Source organism: Xyrauchen texanus, chromosome 7 (genome assembly GCF_025860055.1).
Source record: "Xyrauchen texanus isolate HMW12.3.18 chromosome 7, RBS_HiC_50CHRs, whole genome shotgun sequence".
NCBI classification, from domain to species: domain Eukaryota; kingdom Metazoa; phylum Chordata; class Actinopteri; order Cypriniformes; family Catostomidae; genus Xyrauchen; species Xyrauchen texanus.
This window is the reverse complement of record NC_068282.1, coordinates 25,107,254-25,124,911: the sequence shown is the minus strand read 5'-3', so window position 1 is coordinate 25,124,911 and position 17,658 is coordinate 25,107,254.

Sequence of the window (17,658 nt, the reverse complement as noted above, 5' to 3'; positions counted from 1 at the left end):
AGCGTGTGCCCTCCTCGTTTTGGTCAGAACTACTCAGAAAATTCCCTTTATCAGTCATTTTTCTTGGGCACAGTTGAAAATCACTACCGAAAAGATTTTAGCAGCAAATATTTTACGTGGATAAATTAACTATAGCAGCAACAATACTGGATTTCTACACAATACACCACAAAGTATTCTTTACAAACATCCTGGTCACATATACTGATCCATACCAATTCGGGTCATAATTTATTTATTTACTTGGGACCGCTCCTGATGCATCCCTGGCAAAACAATCCCTATTGTATTTTATTTTATTTTATACCTAATATCTGAATCCCTAACTGCCTGATTCACTAAGCTCGGGGTACCCCTATCTGAGGTGGAAGAGATTGAGCAGGTTTACTGTGCCACTGGACCTCCCGTCCAGGGACGCACTCTGCCGGGGTGGTGCTACACCAATGCCCACCTGGGCCCCCCACAGAGCACGCTTCACTTGCGCTGTTTGCTGTTTTAACCCTTAACAGCTCTCTCAGCGACTTCTTATACTTTCAATAGTATTATTAAATTACTCTTCACTCGCCTCGTCGGAGTGAAGCTCTCCCGCTCCCCTTCAAAATCTCTTCCAGTCAGACAGCCCTAATAATTAATAAAAGCTTCCTACCTTGTTTGCTGATTTGCCAGAGATGTCACCACGGAGTGATTGCCCACCGAATCCTCCACCAAACTGTTAGGGGTATAACAGTTATGAGCCGGACCAGATATGGAGAAAGAAGACCAGGAGTCGAGAAGTTCAATTAAAGAATCAAAAATTTACTGAAGTATAGTCTGCAGTGAAATTGGTAGAGCCAGCGGCAAAGTCTCACGAGGAGATCGAAAGCCAACTCGTACCTTACACAAAATCTTACATCAATTATACCATTTGCAAGGACGTACATTCCATTATTTTACTCCTGATTGGCTAAAAGACCATAAAGTCACAACATATAGACAGCTATGCGGCCTATCAACATTAATCAGCGCACTTGTTGTCCGAGCACCCGAGATTTACATCTGAAGTGACCTCGCGGGGCGTCTTCGAGTCGGCCTGGTGTGCATCCCTGGGTTCAAAACCTGGGTAGAAGGTCAAACGCACACACAAAACACTGACGAACGACAGTTCTACTCTGGGCACAATAGAGCCAGAGCACAACGTTATCAGGCCATTTAAACCAAAACAGAGAGATAAAATATTCACTCCTCGGGCAGAGGAGAGGGGTAGAAATAACATACATTTCTTCCCTAAAGAAATAATAAGAGAAAATCACACTACTTCTATTCAGGTATTATTACATAGGACTTTAAACCATATAATTAGTCATGGAAAGGTAACAATTAAACACAGAATACATCTGGAACCTATGTTTAACGCATTCTCAGGGGCTGGAGAGCATCACAGATAAGCTTATCCCCAAAAGACCTTCAGCCTACGTGCAGGACAGAGAGAAAGACTCTGGAATGTTCCTAAAAGAGACTAGTTAGCATTCAACACACATATGATTCAAAGTATATTTCAGTTATGCATAAGAAAATAGAATTGATTATGTGATTATGCATATAGTTAATTCATCACTTTATTAAAGTTAAGCAACAGAATACAGATAGATATTGATATAAAAGGATATATATATATATATATATGTATTGATATATCTGAAGAGACAAGGGATTTTGACCCTCACCCTTCACTATCAACCAAGCCAGAGCTCCCTCTACCAGGCATCTTTACGCCCTAAAGTGGCACTTGTTTGCAAATTGGTGTTCTTCCCGGGCTGAAGACCCACAGAAGTGCACGGTTAGGTCAGTGCTCGTGTTTCTACAGGAGAGGCTGGAGAGGAGGCTGTCCCCCTCCACCCTTAAGGTGTATGTCGCCGCTATCGCGGCTCACCACGACACGATAGACGGCAAGTCTCTAGGTAAGCAAAACTTAATTATCAGGTTCCTAAAAGGTGCCCGGAGGCTAACTCCCTCCCGGCCTAACCTGTTCCCCTTCTGGGATCTCTCGATTGTCCTCATGGGCCTCCAGAGACCCCCCTTCGAGCCGCTAGATTCAGCTGGACTCATGGCCCTCTCTCTCAAGACCGCCCTGCTGATCGCGCTCGCCTCCATCAAGAGGGTCGGGGACCTGCAAGTGTTCTCTGTTAGCGACACTTACCTGGAGTTCGGTCTGGCAGACACATACGTGATCCTAAGACCGTGACCGGGCTACGTGCCCAAGGTTCCTACCACGCCCTTCAGAGACCAGGTAGTGAACCTGCAAGCGCTGCCCCTGGAGGAGGCAGACCCAGCCCTTTCGTTGCTGTGTCCGGTACGTGCTTTGCATATCTATTTGGACCGCACACAGAGCTCTAGACGTTCTGAGCAGCTCTTTGTCTGCTTTGGGGGACAGCAGAAAGGTAACGCTGTCTCCAAACAGAGGCTCGCCCACTGGGTTGTCGACGCCATCTCACTGGCTTATCACACCCAGGCCATGCCCCCCCCCTTGCGGGTCCGAGCTCACTCAACCAGGGTGTTGCGTCCTCATGGGCACTGGCCAGGGGCACCTCCCTAGCAGACATCTGCAGAGCAGCAGGGTGGGCAACACCCAACACTTCCATGAGATTCTACAATCTCCGAATTGAGTCAGTATCGTCCAGTGTTTTTATCAGGTCCGAGCCCGTAGAACTCGGTAATACGCTGACGTTCTGGCCGGGTGAATCGCTTGCGCCTAGCGCCCTTTCCCTCAGCCGAGGTAAAATAGTGCGCCTTTGTTCCCAGGAGACCCCATCCTCGGGTCCCTGGTTGATTCCTCCCTAGCCCTTTTGGGTCCGCAGTTCAGCGGAGGAACTCGCCGACCCAAGCCACTATGGGTACTCAATCTACCCTGTACTGGAATAGGTGCTCCACAGGTTAAGGCCTCCTGTTCGGACTCCCCCTGTGTGTAATTCCGCAGTACTGTCCCCTCACGAGCGGACTCCCGTGTCTCCTTTAGGCAGTTACAGCTGCCTCAGTCGCCGTGCTGTAAGCTTCCACCTCCATCGGGGAACGGAGGTTACATACGTAACCTAGACGTTTGCAACGTGTCTGCGTCTACATTGGTGACTTTAACCACTGATTTCAAAGTTGCTTTGGGGATAATAAGTAAATTACCGGTATAAATAAATAAGCATGCAATATAAGAGAAAGCATGTTTTGTTATCAGCCTAGATATTGCTGTCTTGTCAATATGAGTGGCTTAATGTGTTTTATTATGCTTTCTATCCACTATACAAGCGTTCCTACCAACACATCATCCACAGCTATACTTTTAGGCCTAAATTGTACCTAAACTGTAATTAATAGCTGTTGTTTAATGCATCAGTGGCAAATTAGCCTTCTTCACATGATACTTTTCAGAAATTACACTTTTTAGATCATTGCTGTCATACAAATATAGATTGTTACTATTGTAACCTCCATTCCCTGATGGAGGGAACGAGATGTTGTGTCGAATGAAGCGACACAAGGGGTCTTTCTTGAAGGCCTCGGTTGCCTCTGAACTTGAGAAAAGGCCAATGAGAAATTGGCAGACAGAATTTGTATGTCCCTCCCCCAGCCATACGGGTATAAAAGTAGGGAACCGTGCATCTGTCCATTCAGGTTTGGCACTGAGGAGCCGAGAATAAGGTTCGGCCGTTACAGTGGCTCAGTACAGCGCCGTGTCCGGGGGGACACAACGTCTCGTTCCCTCCATCAGGGAACGGAGGTTACAATAGTAACTCACTCGACGTTGTGTCGAATGAAGTGACACTAGGGGTCCCTATTCAATCAACCATGTGCTGAACCGTGTACGTGAACTGCTGACGCGGGTGTGGGCAGGCAGTTCCAAATCAGCAGGCTGCGTCAGACTGCACGTACCCTTCCTCAACACCCCATAAAAACGTCATAAACTTTCTAGGCTCCCGGCATCCCCGAGGGGTGGGGCAACGTATCGGCAACGTCAAGCAACGTATCAAGCATGGGAGCAGGCCGTGCCAGCCGTGCCTTTTCTCTCTCTATGTTTCTCACATATATTTAAAGCAGCTGGGGCCATTTAACGCTATATCACGCATCGGGGAAGGCATTTTTTTCTGTAGATCCTAACTAGCAAGGGAGGAGTTGCTACAAACACAGCGACTGGGGGGCAGAGGGCACTGCCCAAGGGAGACACGGGTCTGCCGGCTGGGGGACCGTACTGTGGAAAATACACACAGGGGGATTAATCTGTGTTGGCCAAACCCTGTGGAGCATCTATTCCAGTACAGAGTAGTTAGTACCTGTAGTGGGTCTGGTCTGGAATTCCTCCGCTGAATTCACTGACCAGAGGGCTAGGGAGGACAGACATCCAGGGAGCGGGAGTTAAGTGCCTTGCTCAAGGACACAATGGTGGTGGCTGTGGGGATCGAACCAACGACCTTCTGATTAACAGCTGTGTGCATTAGCCCACTACGCCACCACCACTCCACTAAGGGGACGATCACATATGACGTACCCGGTGGGGCTTCACAGCGGGGGGAGCAGGTAATATTATGTTTGGGAGCAAAGTTGCGTCCCAAAACAGTTGTGTTGAGAAGAAAACTCAAAGCAACTTACGTTGCTCCGTGTACCCAGCTAGGGTGGGAAAGTGACTGAGGAGTAGTTCCTATGGAGGCGTCCTCTAGACTCATCAGAGTCTACAGTCAAAGGTGTTTGGCACCAGACTGCTGTGAGAACGGCGTGTTGGTGACCGAAGGAGTGAGGCAACCGCTCTCTTTTTCCTGGCTTTTTTTATAGCTTGCTTCGATACAGGCACAATGGTTGATGTTTTGAAGCATGTGGGGACTACAGACAGGGAGAGGGACAGATTGAAAATGCCGTTGAACATCGCCGTTAACCCATGGTTTCTGGTTGGGGTATATCCGTATTGTTTTGGTCAGAACAACGTCCTCTACGCACTTCCTGATGAAACACGTTACGCTATCAGCGTAAACCTCGATGTCGTCATCAGAGGTGGACTGGAACATCTCCCAGTCCGCGTGATCAAAACAGTCTTGTAGCACAGAGTCTGATTGGTCCGACCAGCACTGGATCGTTCTGAGGGTGGGTGCTTCCCGTTTCAGTTTCTGCCTGTAAGCAGGCAGAAGCAGAACGGAAGAGTGGTCCGATTTGCCAAATGGGGGGCGGGGGAGGGATTTGTAGCCATCCCGGAAAGGAGAGTAACAATGATCTAAAACCCGGTCCCCTCGTGTGTTGAACTTTATGTGTTGGTGGTATTTTGGAGCGATTGTTTTGAAGTTGGCTTTGTTAAAGTCCCCGGTAACAATGAATGCAGCCTCAGGGTGCGCGGTTTCCTGCTCACTTGTACTCCCATACAGTTCCTTGAGTGCCCGGTTTGTGTCGGCTTGTGGGGGGATGTACACAGCTGTGATGATGACCGCTGTGAATTCCCTCGGTAGCCAGAATGGTCGACACAGAAGCATGAGATATTCCAGATCAGGAGAGCAGAAAGACTTGATGAAATGTACGTTCCTCTGATCACACCATGATTTGTTGATCATAAAACATACACCACCACCTCTGCTTTTACCTGAGAGGTCTTTCGCTCTGTCCGCTCGGTGCACAGAAAAGCCCGTGATTTCAATGGCCGAGTCTGGAATCTCCGCAGTCATCCAGGTTTCTGTAAGGCAGATAACACAGCAATCTCTCGTCTCTCGTTGGAAAGAGATCCGCGCTCTCAGCTCGCAGAGCTTGTTGTCCAGAGACTGAACATTTGCCAGTAGTATACTGGGTAGAGGGGGTCGATTTGCACGATGTCTTACTCTGATGAGAACGCTGGCTTGTTTTCCCCTTTTCCTTCTGCGTTTCCGTGGCCGAGCAGCCCAGACAAAGGGCTCCGAATTAAGGAATTTGAAGTCCAGTTTCAAAAGCATTTGTCTGTTGTAAACAATAAGGCAGACAACATCCAAGACAAAAAAACAAAGAACTGTAAACAAAACAAACAATAAACCGCAGTGTTGTATCGGAGCTCGCAACGCAGCAGCCATACTCGGTGCCATCTTGAGTTAAACATGTGTAAAAGAACTAATGGTATGACGGCGGATGCTGCCATCATAAAACCCAGTATTCTCTTAAATGACTTTCCCCAGTTTGAACTGAGACAGACACTGATGAATGGTCTGATGCGCTCGCTCTTAAGGTGAGTGTGCATCAAGTTGGAATCAAGTCGAATCCCCAAAAAAGATATTTGTTGGCTGGGAGAAAGTGTGCAGTTGACATTGAGATCTAGGCTCCTCAAATGGTGAAGTATCAAGTCTCTGTGCTCACATAGTAGAGCCTTTGATCAGGCTAGTAATAGCCAGTCATCGAGGTAATTCAGAATGCGCACGACACTCATCTTCAATGGGGCGAGCGCCGCATTGACACTTGCAGCCACAATGAGAGCTTTTCTCTTTTGTTTTTGAAAGCATTTTTTATTGTTTTTTCCATGCCAGGCATCTCCGTGAGCGTTTCGCTTTCCCGATGGCCTGCTTGGTCATTTTTGTACCTTGCAGCACCAAGTTTGTGGTGGTGCGGAGTTCCTTAAACACATCAGGATTCATGCCTTGCTCATCTATATTCTTGAGAAGCTTGACCTGGAATACTTGAAGCACTGCCATGCTATGGAGTATATGCTCTTCCAGCAAGTGCGAATGTCAGTCGACACGGCTCGGAAGGGTGGGTGGGGTGGGGCTTCCATCCCATAGAAGTGGTAGGACAGAGATGGGCTGCAACTGCCTCTTCAATAGGGGGAAGTTTCAGATATCCCTTTTCCTACACCTTAGTGAGCACTGTTGCTCCTCCGATCTGGACGCAAAATGAGTAGGGCATGTGCCAGGTCTTCATGAGTTGTGCATGGACTTCTGGAAAGAAAGAATGGAACCACTCATCCAGGCGAGACTTAAGTGGCTCCTCTGGATGGGACCACTCAAGACCAAGCTCCTCAACTGCCCATGTGAGGATGTGAACAGAGCTCCCTATAAGTGGCCTGTGTACGTTCATCACCCTCGCTAGGGCAAGGGATGGCAACATCCTTCATGGACCACTCGCCCATGTCTGATGCTGCAAGGGACATGGCATCATCTCTGCCGTCAAAACTGCCAAATGTGACGAGGCCGTGTTCGCCAACAGAAGGCCTTAGTTTGTCACGTAGATACTGGTTCATAAAGTTCACACAGTACAAGTCTACCACTTAGTCTACATTGCTAGCTATTTGTTTTGTCATCTTTTTTTCTGTTTTTGTGCTGTATCAAAAACAAATATAATTTGAATTTCTTTTCATCACTGATGTATCTGTAAAATGACATGACTGTGTCAGCTGACTAGCAAAAAGAAAATACACAAAATTATTTACTGCCATCAAGTTGTCCCTCATTGTGTTTTTTCCCCAGTAGAATCTTAACACAATCTTTTCTTCAAGAATCTGAACGCTGCTCTTTTCCATACCAAAACAGTTCCTATTGAGCACTACTGTCAAGGTCCAAAGAAAACAAAATCATTATTGAAATTATATAAATGTAATCCATATAACACAAAGATGTTGCATGGCACCAGAAAGCTTCGAATAAAGTGCACACTACTGTTATGATGTCTTTATACTGAAGGGGACCTATTATGCAAAATTCACTTTTACATGGTGTTTGCACGTAAATGTGAGTCAGCAGTGTGAGTCCACCCACTCCACTTTCTTATATCTTTCTTAATCAAAAACAGCCCACGACTGGTGACGGACTCTACCCTATTATCATTACATTTACATTTATTCATTTGGCAGACGCTTTTATCCAAAGCAACTTACAAAAGAGTAAACATAAGCGAATCATCTTAAGGAGACAGTGGTATGAAAAGTGCCATACTACAAAGTTTCACTATCATCAGAATAGTATACAAAACAGATTTAAGTGTAACAATAATAATTTTTTTTTTATTATTTTTTTGTGACTGGATAAGTACTTTTGGAAAAGATGTGTTTTTAGCCGTTTTTTGAAGATAGAGAGTGAGTCAGCTTCAAGGATTGAGTTGGGAAGGTCATTCCACCAACGTGGTATGATGAAACTGAAAGTCCGGGAAATTGTTTTGATGCCTCTTTGTTTTGGTATGACAAGGCGACGTTCCTTAGCCGACCGCAGGCTTCTGGTGGGAACGTAGCTCTGCATAAATGTTTTTAGGTATGCTGGAGCAGACACAGTGACTGTTTTGTATGCCAGCATCAGGGCCTTGAATTTATTACATGCATGAACCGGCAGCCAGTGGAGAGAGACAAATAGTGGTGTAACGTGTTCTCTGAGGTTCATTAAAGACCAGACGTGCTGCTGCATTCTGGATCATTTGGAGAGGTCTAATAGCACATGCAGGAAGGCCTGCAATGAGAGCGTTACAGTAGTCCAGTCTAGTTATGACAAGTGACCGAACGAGCAGTTGTGTGGCATGTACAGAGAGGAAAGGACTTAACTTCCTGATATTGTAGAGTGTAAATCTACATGATCTTGCAGTCTTTGAGATGTCATAGATCATAGATCCTCCCCTGAGTGATCTACACACAGTCCACCATTTTTCCAGAGCTGGAGCAGATACAGTGAGAAGAATAATGTCTCAGCTTCATAAGTGTTCTGTTGTTGGCTGTAAAAGTGAACATAAGTGTCTTCATGTACTCCCGGCATCAGAGCCACTGAAGACGCAGTGGATAAATTTAGTTTTTGAAGGAAATGTGCCACAAAACATAAAAAATTATTTTTATATTATTTGTTGAAATTATTTTCACCAGACTGCTTTGAGAGTCAATATAAAGTAGGAAATTTGATTCTCAAGCATGGATCAGTACATTACATATTTTTAATTAAAAACTGCAAATTTTGCTAAATTGTAAATAGGTTGCTCCCTTGGAAATTACAGTCGGTCGGTACAACATTTCAATCATAAAATAGTCTGGCCATATCTGATTATTTTAGGCTATATTTTGGTTATGGCGCTGGTCAGACGGATGCTTTAGGGACTCTCTTTTGGGCCGAATCGGTTGCGTCACGTAATAAATGTACCATTTTTAGGTTGCTGTGTCAAGTTAAATAAAGTTTGAAACTTAGAAAAACATGCATGGAGATCCCTGCATTCGGATTTGTGATCCATCAATCTGTGTTCTCGTGTGTTGTTTGCCCAAGCTTGAATTGCTCAGATATAAGGAATAGTCCTCATTATGGTCCGGGGACATAATTAATTATGATAATATTTTTCAACATGTTAATTTTGGTATCATTAATCGCACCGAATCAACGCGTTGAATCAACAGCCCAAATTAAAAGACAAAAATCAGAAACTTATAAATTTAGAAAAGCACTTACATTAATTCGTCTGTTAAAACCTGTGTATTATAAATTGTCGTTTGTATGGTCATTTTAGGGTTTTAGGGTTTATGGTATTATGTCATCTGGACAACAAAGTTGTAAAATTGGTTATAATTTTAAACAGAAAAGGTCAGTAAGGGATTGTATCACACTAAAAACAACACGCATATTGTTTACGTCTTGGCTATACTTTAGAGTATTGTAAGGGATTGGCCCCATTCACTTCCATTGTAAGTGCTTTATTTTTAAAGAAAAGGAGGTTCCGAAATGTTTTGTTGTTGTTATCAACATTATGCCACAAATGCTATTGATTGATTGATTGATTATTCTTTTAATATTGATTAAAGTTTATTTTAACATATATGTAGCGGGTACAGGATCTCCGTATCAGCTGACAGTTAAGCATTCCCAGCAATCTGTGGAATGGTGAAATAAACACAGGACAACAATGTGCGTGTGATCAGCTCTGGTCTTGCTGGGTTATTTTATTTTAGCAAAATGTTCACATTAGAACAAGCACAAATGTCAAAAAGATTAATTGTCAGAACAAATTGTTTTCTTTATGCAAATCTCACTGTTTCAGTCTCTTTCTTGCAAATACACAGTGTTTTCATGAAGATCTGTCCATCAGCCAATCACTGTGTTACTCATTTGCATATTCAAAATGCTGTTCAGTATTACATGACTTTCAGAGATTTCACTCGGTTCAAATAAAATAAATGATATCAAACACGTTTTCAACCATGAAGTTTCTGTGTTTTACCCATTCTAGACCACTTGCATGCGTTTTTAAAGTGAACTAAACATTATATGAACTAATATAAAGACATATTTAAACATTCACCTTCAAATCAACACTGTAATTGGACAGACATATCATCAAATCGCGGGTGAGCATCGCGATTTCATTTCATGATTAACCATGCAAAATGTTATCAAAACGAATCAATTTCCAACACTTAATATGCACTAACAGGTATTCTTTTAACATCCATGCAGATTGACATATAAAACAATCGACTAACCTGTGGAATGGTGAAATAAACACAGGACAACAATGTGCGTGTGATCAGCTCTGGTCTTGCTGGGTTATCACGAACAACGCAGCAGACCCATCGCAACACACTGCACTTCCATAGCACCCTCTACTGGTCTGGCAGAAACACCATTCCCTCAATGTATTTTTACATACAGAGACAATATTAATTTAACCATTTGTGACAAACCAACAATTGGGGCATCACACTCTCCCCACCACAGAAGGTGAAACTCTACATTTTCTTTTGTCTTTATACAGAACTTTAATAAGTTGGAACCATAAAAGTAATTGGCACTACTTGGTATGGATTACTAGCATGGCCTAACCATGTGTGTGCGGTTGTGGGAACCAATGGTAGTGACTGAATTAGGTTTGCTTCTAATGTGTTTAGTGTAGGCAATGTTTGGAATGTGGGTTGTCCAAGGTATGGGTAAGTCATTCTTTGGGCAGGTCTTCTATCTCGGAGTGATCGTCTGATTGCTTCACAGGGTTCCTGCTTCCATGACCCCCCTTGGTCCTCAGTAATCTGCTCCTCTTGTGGGCCTTCACACTCTGGCTCCACGCCATGTTCCTGCTCTGGATTCTCTGCAGGTAGGTAAGTATCAGCTTGTAGGTAAGTATCAGTGGGTATGTACTCTGGTTCTATTGGTAACTGTCCCAAAGTCCCTCTTGTGCAAGTCATTGGTAAACCATCGCTTTCAGTGGTGCAAGGTCCATTCCTTACTTTCTGAGACAGTACATTTTCTGGTTCTACTCTCCCAGTTCCTGGATATTTTGAATTGCTGTCCCTCCTCAAATAGTAACCTTCATCTTCTTCAGAGCTAATCTCTCCATCTTCTTCTGCCTCCTCTTTTTGTGTCACCTTTCTGTTTTGCTGTCCCCTTGTCACAACACTTCTCCTCTGAGGTACTTCCTGTCTCTCTGGGTCCAAGCTCTCTGGTGTTGGTAAGTCATTCACAAGCAAAAGGAGGTTTCGATGCAGTGTTCTAATCTTACATTCATTGTTTTCCGGATGCACTTTGTATACAAAGTTGTCACCTAGTTGCTCTTTCACAACATAAATGGTGGGCTCCCAATAAGAACACAGCTTTCCTGGGCCACCTCTCTGACTTAGATTCCTTACCAGGACACGATCTCCAGGTCTTAGGATGACACAGCTGGCTTTCTGGTCGTAGTACTCTTTATTGCGAAGATTCATCTGCTTGCTGCTCTGCACTGCAATTCTATAGGCTTCGGCCATCCGATCTGCCCAGCGTTCAGCATACCCATGTGGGGTGTTGAATCCATCTTCCTGCACCAGCCCGAACAATAAGTCAATGGGGAGTCGGGGATTGTGACCATACATAAGGTAGAATGGTGAGTACCCTGTAGATTCATGTTTGGTGCAGTTGTAGGCATGGATTGCCTTCTGCAGATGTTCCTTCCAGCTTTGTTTATCCTTATCAGTCAACGTCCGAAGCATCTGTAGCAAAGTTCGATTTAGTATCTCTACAGGATTACCTTGGGGGTGGTAGGGTGTAGTCCTGGAGCGACCAACTCCAGAGAGCTTCTGTAGGGTGTGGAAAAGGGAATTTTCAAACTCGCGCCCCTGATCATGATGTAGCTTTGCGGGGAATCAGAAACGAGGTATGAAGTCAATAAATATTTTCTCAGCTGCGGTCTTTCCAGATTTGTTCCTGGTAGGACAGGCCTGGGCAAATCTGGTGAAGTGGTCAATCACCATAAGGATGTATTCATACCCCCCGACCTCAAGGTGCAAGTAATCAATACATATCAACTCAAGAGGTGCGCTTGATGTGATTCCTCCCATTGGTGCACGCACATGCGTTACTGGCTGTTTCTGTGTTATGCATGGACACTGGCGGGTCACATACTCTTCCACACTCCTCCTCATCCCAGGCCAGTAGAACCTCTCTCGAGCTAGCTGTAATACCTTCTCTGCCCCAACATGACTCATGTGGTTATGCAGCTGCTGAAGGACCATTTTCCGATACTTTGCAGGCAATACCAGTTGTCGTCTTTATGTGGTTCTCCTATACAAGATGTTGTTTTCTAGGACCAACCTGTGCCATTCTCTAAACAACTTCTTTGTGTCACTAGTGGCTGTGCACCGAACATCAGGGGTCACTGTCTTACCAGCTTCCTTCAGTTCGATGACTGGTCCAATCACCATGTCCTCCCGTTGGGCTCTACTCAATTCATCAGGACTGATGGCTGGTGAGAACTGGTTATGAAGTGTGACTTTGTCTGGTGCCGTCAAATTTAGGACTGCCACCCAGGCTACATCTCTATTCTTAGACATCATGTTGCCCTCCCAGGTTGTTTGGATGGTATTTTGTGACAGGCCTTCTGTGCACTCACTGATGTATTGGTCCATGTTCAAGGGACAACGTGACAACAGGTCTGCATCATTGTTACACTTGCCAGGTCTGTATTTTATCTCAAATCTGAAGTCTGCGAGCTCACCCACCCAACGATAACCCGCTGCATTTAATTTTGCAGAACTCACCACATAAGTGAGAGGGTTGTTGTCAGTATAGATTGTAAAATATGGGGCATAGAAGAGGTAGTCACAGAACTTGCCGCACACCGCCTACTTTAGTGCGAGAAACTCCAGCTTGCCTGAATGGAGTCTGTAGTTTTTCTCAACAGGTGACAATGTTCTCGAACCGTATGCGATGACCCGTAATTTTCCTTCTTGCCTCTGGTAAAGTACTGCCCCTAATCCTTTCTCAGACGCATCTGTGTGTAATACAAACGGGGCATCAAAGTCAGGGTACGCAAGCACAGGCAGGTTCGTAAGCATGTCAATGAGTGTGTCCAAGCTCTGTTGGTGCTTATCTTCCCACACAACTGGATGTCGAGATGGCAGCTGTGGACCCCTTTTCCTTTCCTTCTTCCGTCCTACTTGTGATGAGATTTCTGATGTGTTAGCTTGAAGCAGCTCATAAATGGGTTTCGCTAACCTAGCAAAATCTTGAATGTAGCTTCGATAATAGCTCAGAAATCCTACAAGATGGCGAACTTCTCCAACGTTTTCAGGTGTTTTGTCACGGAGTACCCTCACAGCCTCCAGATCTTTTGGATCCACTCTTACGCCATCAGCGGACACAAGACGACCCAGATACCGGACCTCTTGCTTAAACAGCTCACACTTAGCTGGACGTAACTTAACTCCATGCTGTCGAAGAGCTCTGAACACAACTCGCAGTTTCTCCACATGCTCTTCAAAGGATTTGGCAAAACACAGCACATCATCCAGGTAGGGAAGGCAACACTCATCACGGATGGAATCTAACATTTCTTCCATGCTCCGCTGAAAAGCGGCTGGGGCATTTGATAAACCGAAGGGTATCCTTACCCATTCAAATAGGCCCCAAGGGGTCACAAATGCTGTCAAGTGCCTCGAGCCTTCGGCCATAAACCCCTGGTGGTAAGCTTTACCCTGGTCGAGAATGGAGAACCAACGGTAACCACCCAAGGTGTTCATTAGATCCTGGATTCTTGGCAGAGGATGTCGATCGGGTACGGTTTTCTTGTTAAGCTGTCGGTAGTCAATGCACAATCGTAGAGCACCGTCTTTTTTTCGTACGCACACTACCGGAGCAGCGTAGGGTGATCGGGATTTAATTATCCAACCCTTGGCAAGCAAGTCCTGGACATACTCCTTTACTTCTTTCAAGAGTGACTTGGGTATAGATGTGTAGGCCTTCTGTACAGGGAAATCATCCTTTAAGTTCAGGGTCATTTGTAGACTGGAGATGTTCCCAATGTCGTTTTCATTACGGGCAAACACAGCCAACTCTTCATAAAGTAGTTGTCTCACAACTGCTTGATTGCTTGATTTTAAATGACTCAGATCTACGGGAGGATGCCACAGTGTACCACTTTCGTCCGGCTGCACTGGCTGAGATGAAGTAGTTTCCTGTGAGCTGCTTGGTTCAACTTGATCAGTCTGAATAATCTTAACAATGGTTGCTATTTCCCCAAGTATAGCTCTTTTTGGAATGATCACGTCATGCTTAGTGTGATTTCCAACTGGGACTCTTATGTATGACTGCCCCCTTCTGTGAATCTCAATCAGTCCTTCTCCAAGGTCAAGATGTCCTAGGGGTGAGGCCTCATCACTTGGCTCAAACAGCACTGTAGAGTCAGAAATTTTCAAGTTAGGAGGTACCCTACATTTGACATTAGTGACCTGACCAGGCCGAATAGTGAAACTTTGCGGTCCTACCCTCACCCGAGCTGTGTCTGTACATACTTTGTCTGCGTGAATGAAGCCAACTGAAACATCAACAAGATCGTCTTTGGCATTTCCAGTGCTACTCATCAGGGATTGCAAGATGGTAAGAATGCTTGCACTATCTTTTGGCCCTGTAATTAACTCTGAGATCACATTAAACCCCAACAGGAATGAATGGAGTAGCAAGTCCCGTCATGTCCAGGTAAGCTTACTGTTGCTTCGATCCACCCAATGAATGGGATTACATCCCCACTGATTGTGAACACCTCCAGACCAGCCCTGGGTCCCACTATTTCAGATAAGGGGTGAACATCATGTGTTGGTAGGTACTTTTCCCTCCAGTTTTGATCGATGATGCTAACCTGTGCTCCAGTGTCGAGAAGCATGCTCACTTTATGGTCTGTGTTTGGAAGCGAACTGGATTTTTTGTTTAAGGCCAATGACACGATAAAGAAATTGCTGTGGATTTTCATTTTCTCCTTGATGTGCACACATCAGATTTTGAAACAGCTCAGTGCTACTCTTATCACCTAAGTGAGACTGTAGCAGTCCTCTTAACTCTTGTATTGTCAAATCCTCTTTTTCCATTCACATTCTCCTCTTGAAATGACCAGGTTTAGTAATTTTTAGGACCCCTCTAATAATTTCACTCTCGCTAAAATGCTCTTGTAGGCCCTCTTCAATTTGTCGGCATAAGCTGTTAAAGCTGATCTCAGAAGTGGAGTCACCAATCTGACCTCCATGGACTTTGAACTCTCTCCGTGAGAGATATGGGAGTTCTCTCCTGAGCACCTGGTCATCGATGTTGTGTGGAGTAGGGTAAGTCTGAAAAGGGAGTGGGAGAGAGCTGGGCTGTTGGGGTGTTGCGTAGGGACTCTTAGCTCCTCGTACATTTTCAACATTTGTTGGTATTCAGGGTCTATATTGTATGTGTGGGTGTGACTAGTATTTGTGTGTATGTCAGATGTTCTGCGATCAGAATAGACCTGAGCTTGAGCTGTACTAGTGACATGTGTTTTGTCTTTTGTGCTTCTATGTGCTGGGACTGAGAAATTTGTGTAATTTTGTCTCTTAGATCAAGTAACACAGCCATTCCCTCATCTTCCCTTCCCAATAGGCTTTTACCACACAAAAACCCACTTACAAAATCAAAACATCCCTCTTCATCCCCCAGTTCTACTTGTGATTCTTCCCTCTCGTCAATTTGTTCGATGTTCTTAGCGATAAAGAAGAGTTCATCAGCAGACAGTTCACAGAGTGCTTTCCTGATTTCCCTCACCAGGCTTCTTCTCTCATTTGCCATCATACTGACCTCCATACCACAGTTAACAACAGTCAAACAACAGCATGGATTCCATTCAGGGATTCACAGCATGCTGGTCTTCGGATTCTTTCGGATAAGCTCCACTCCTCCAGCAGGTGGCGCGATCCCGGACGAGCCCCCAAGAACTGTAGCGGGTACAGGATCTCCGTATCAGCTGACAGTTAAGCATTCCCAGCAATCTGTGGAATGGTGAAATAAACACAGGACAACAATGTGCGTGTGATCAGCTCTGGTCTTGCTGGGTTATCTTTATTATAGCAAAATGTTCACATTAGAACAAGCACAAATGTCAAAAAGATTAATTGTCAGAACAAATTGTTTTCTTTATGCAAATCTCACTGTTTCAGTCTCTTTCTTGCAAATACACAGTGCTTTCATGAAGATCTGTCCATCAGCCAATCACTGTGTAACTCATTTGCATATTCAAAATGCTGTTCAGTATTACATGACTTTCAGAGATTTCACTCAGTTCAAATAAAATAAATGATATCAAACACGTTTTCAACCATTAAGTTTCTGTGTTTTACCCATTCTAGACCACTTGCATGCGTTTTTAAAGTGAACTAAACATTATATGAACTAATATAAAGACATATTTAAACATTCACCTTCAAATCAACACTGTAATTGGACAGACATATCATCAAATCGCGGGTGAGCATCGCGATTTCATTTCAAGATTAACCATGCAAAATGTTATCAAAACGAATCAATTTCCAACACTTAATATGCACTAACAGGTATTCTTTTAACATCCATGCAGACTGACATATAAAACAATCGACTAACCTGTGGAATGGTGAAATAAACACAGGACAACAATGTGCGTGAGATCAGCTCTGGTCTTGCTGGGTTATCACTCGTCGCAGCAGACCCATCGCAACACACTGCACTTCCATAGCACCCTCTACTGGTCTGGCAGAAACACCATTCCCTTAATGTATTTTTACATACAGAGACAATATTAATTTAACCATTTGTGACGAACCAACAATTGGGGCATCACATATACAATAGAATGTTAGCTTGAAAATTTTTATATTTTTAACATTTAGTTAACACAGTAAAAAAAAAATTATTGTTCATTGTAACAGGGATCACACGATCATGCAAAACTTGGAAATATTAAGGAATTTTAATAAAAATAAACCTTTTAAAACTAGAATCATTATACAGTCATGGAAAACCTGGATATATCAGGAAAATAAGGACTTCCAGGCCTGAACATTTTTTATGGAAATTAGGTAAATCTTAATTTAATATTTCTTTGGAAAAGTCATAAATTCTATAGTGAATATACATTTTTCAAAGTTATGCTTTGCTTGAAACATTTCATTGTCTAGAAATTGCAGTCTTTTTTTATCCTTATTCAGTAATCCATAAGACTGGAAGAATCATGGAACATTTATAGAAAAACCATGGAAATTCATTGGTCAAAAGATGTGAGAAACCTCTTGTTAGGTATGATACCTCATGATAACTAATGCATTTACTTATATTAATAAATAGGACCTTATTGTAAAGTGTCATCCATATAAAATAGCCTAATTATTGCTCATATACCAAGTGCACTGAAACATCTCTGATTTCCTACATTTAGTACCTAAAAATTTTGACAATCTACAGTATGACCAGATTTATATAACACCAGTCTGGTTGAGAACTTAACGAAGGTGAAATG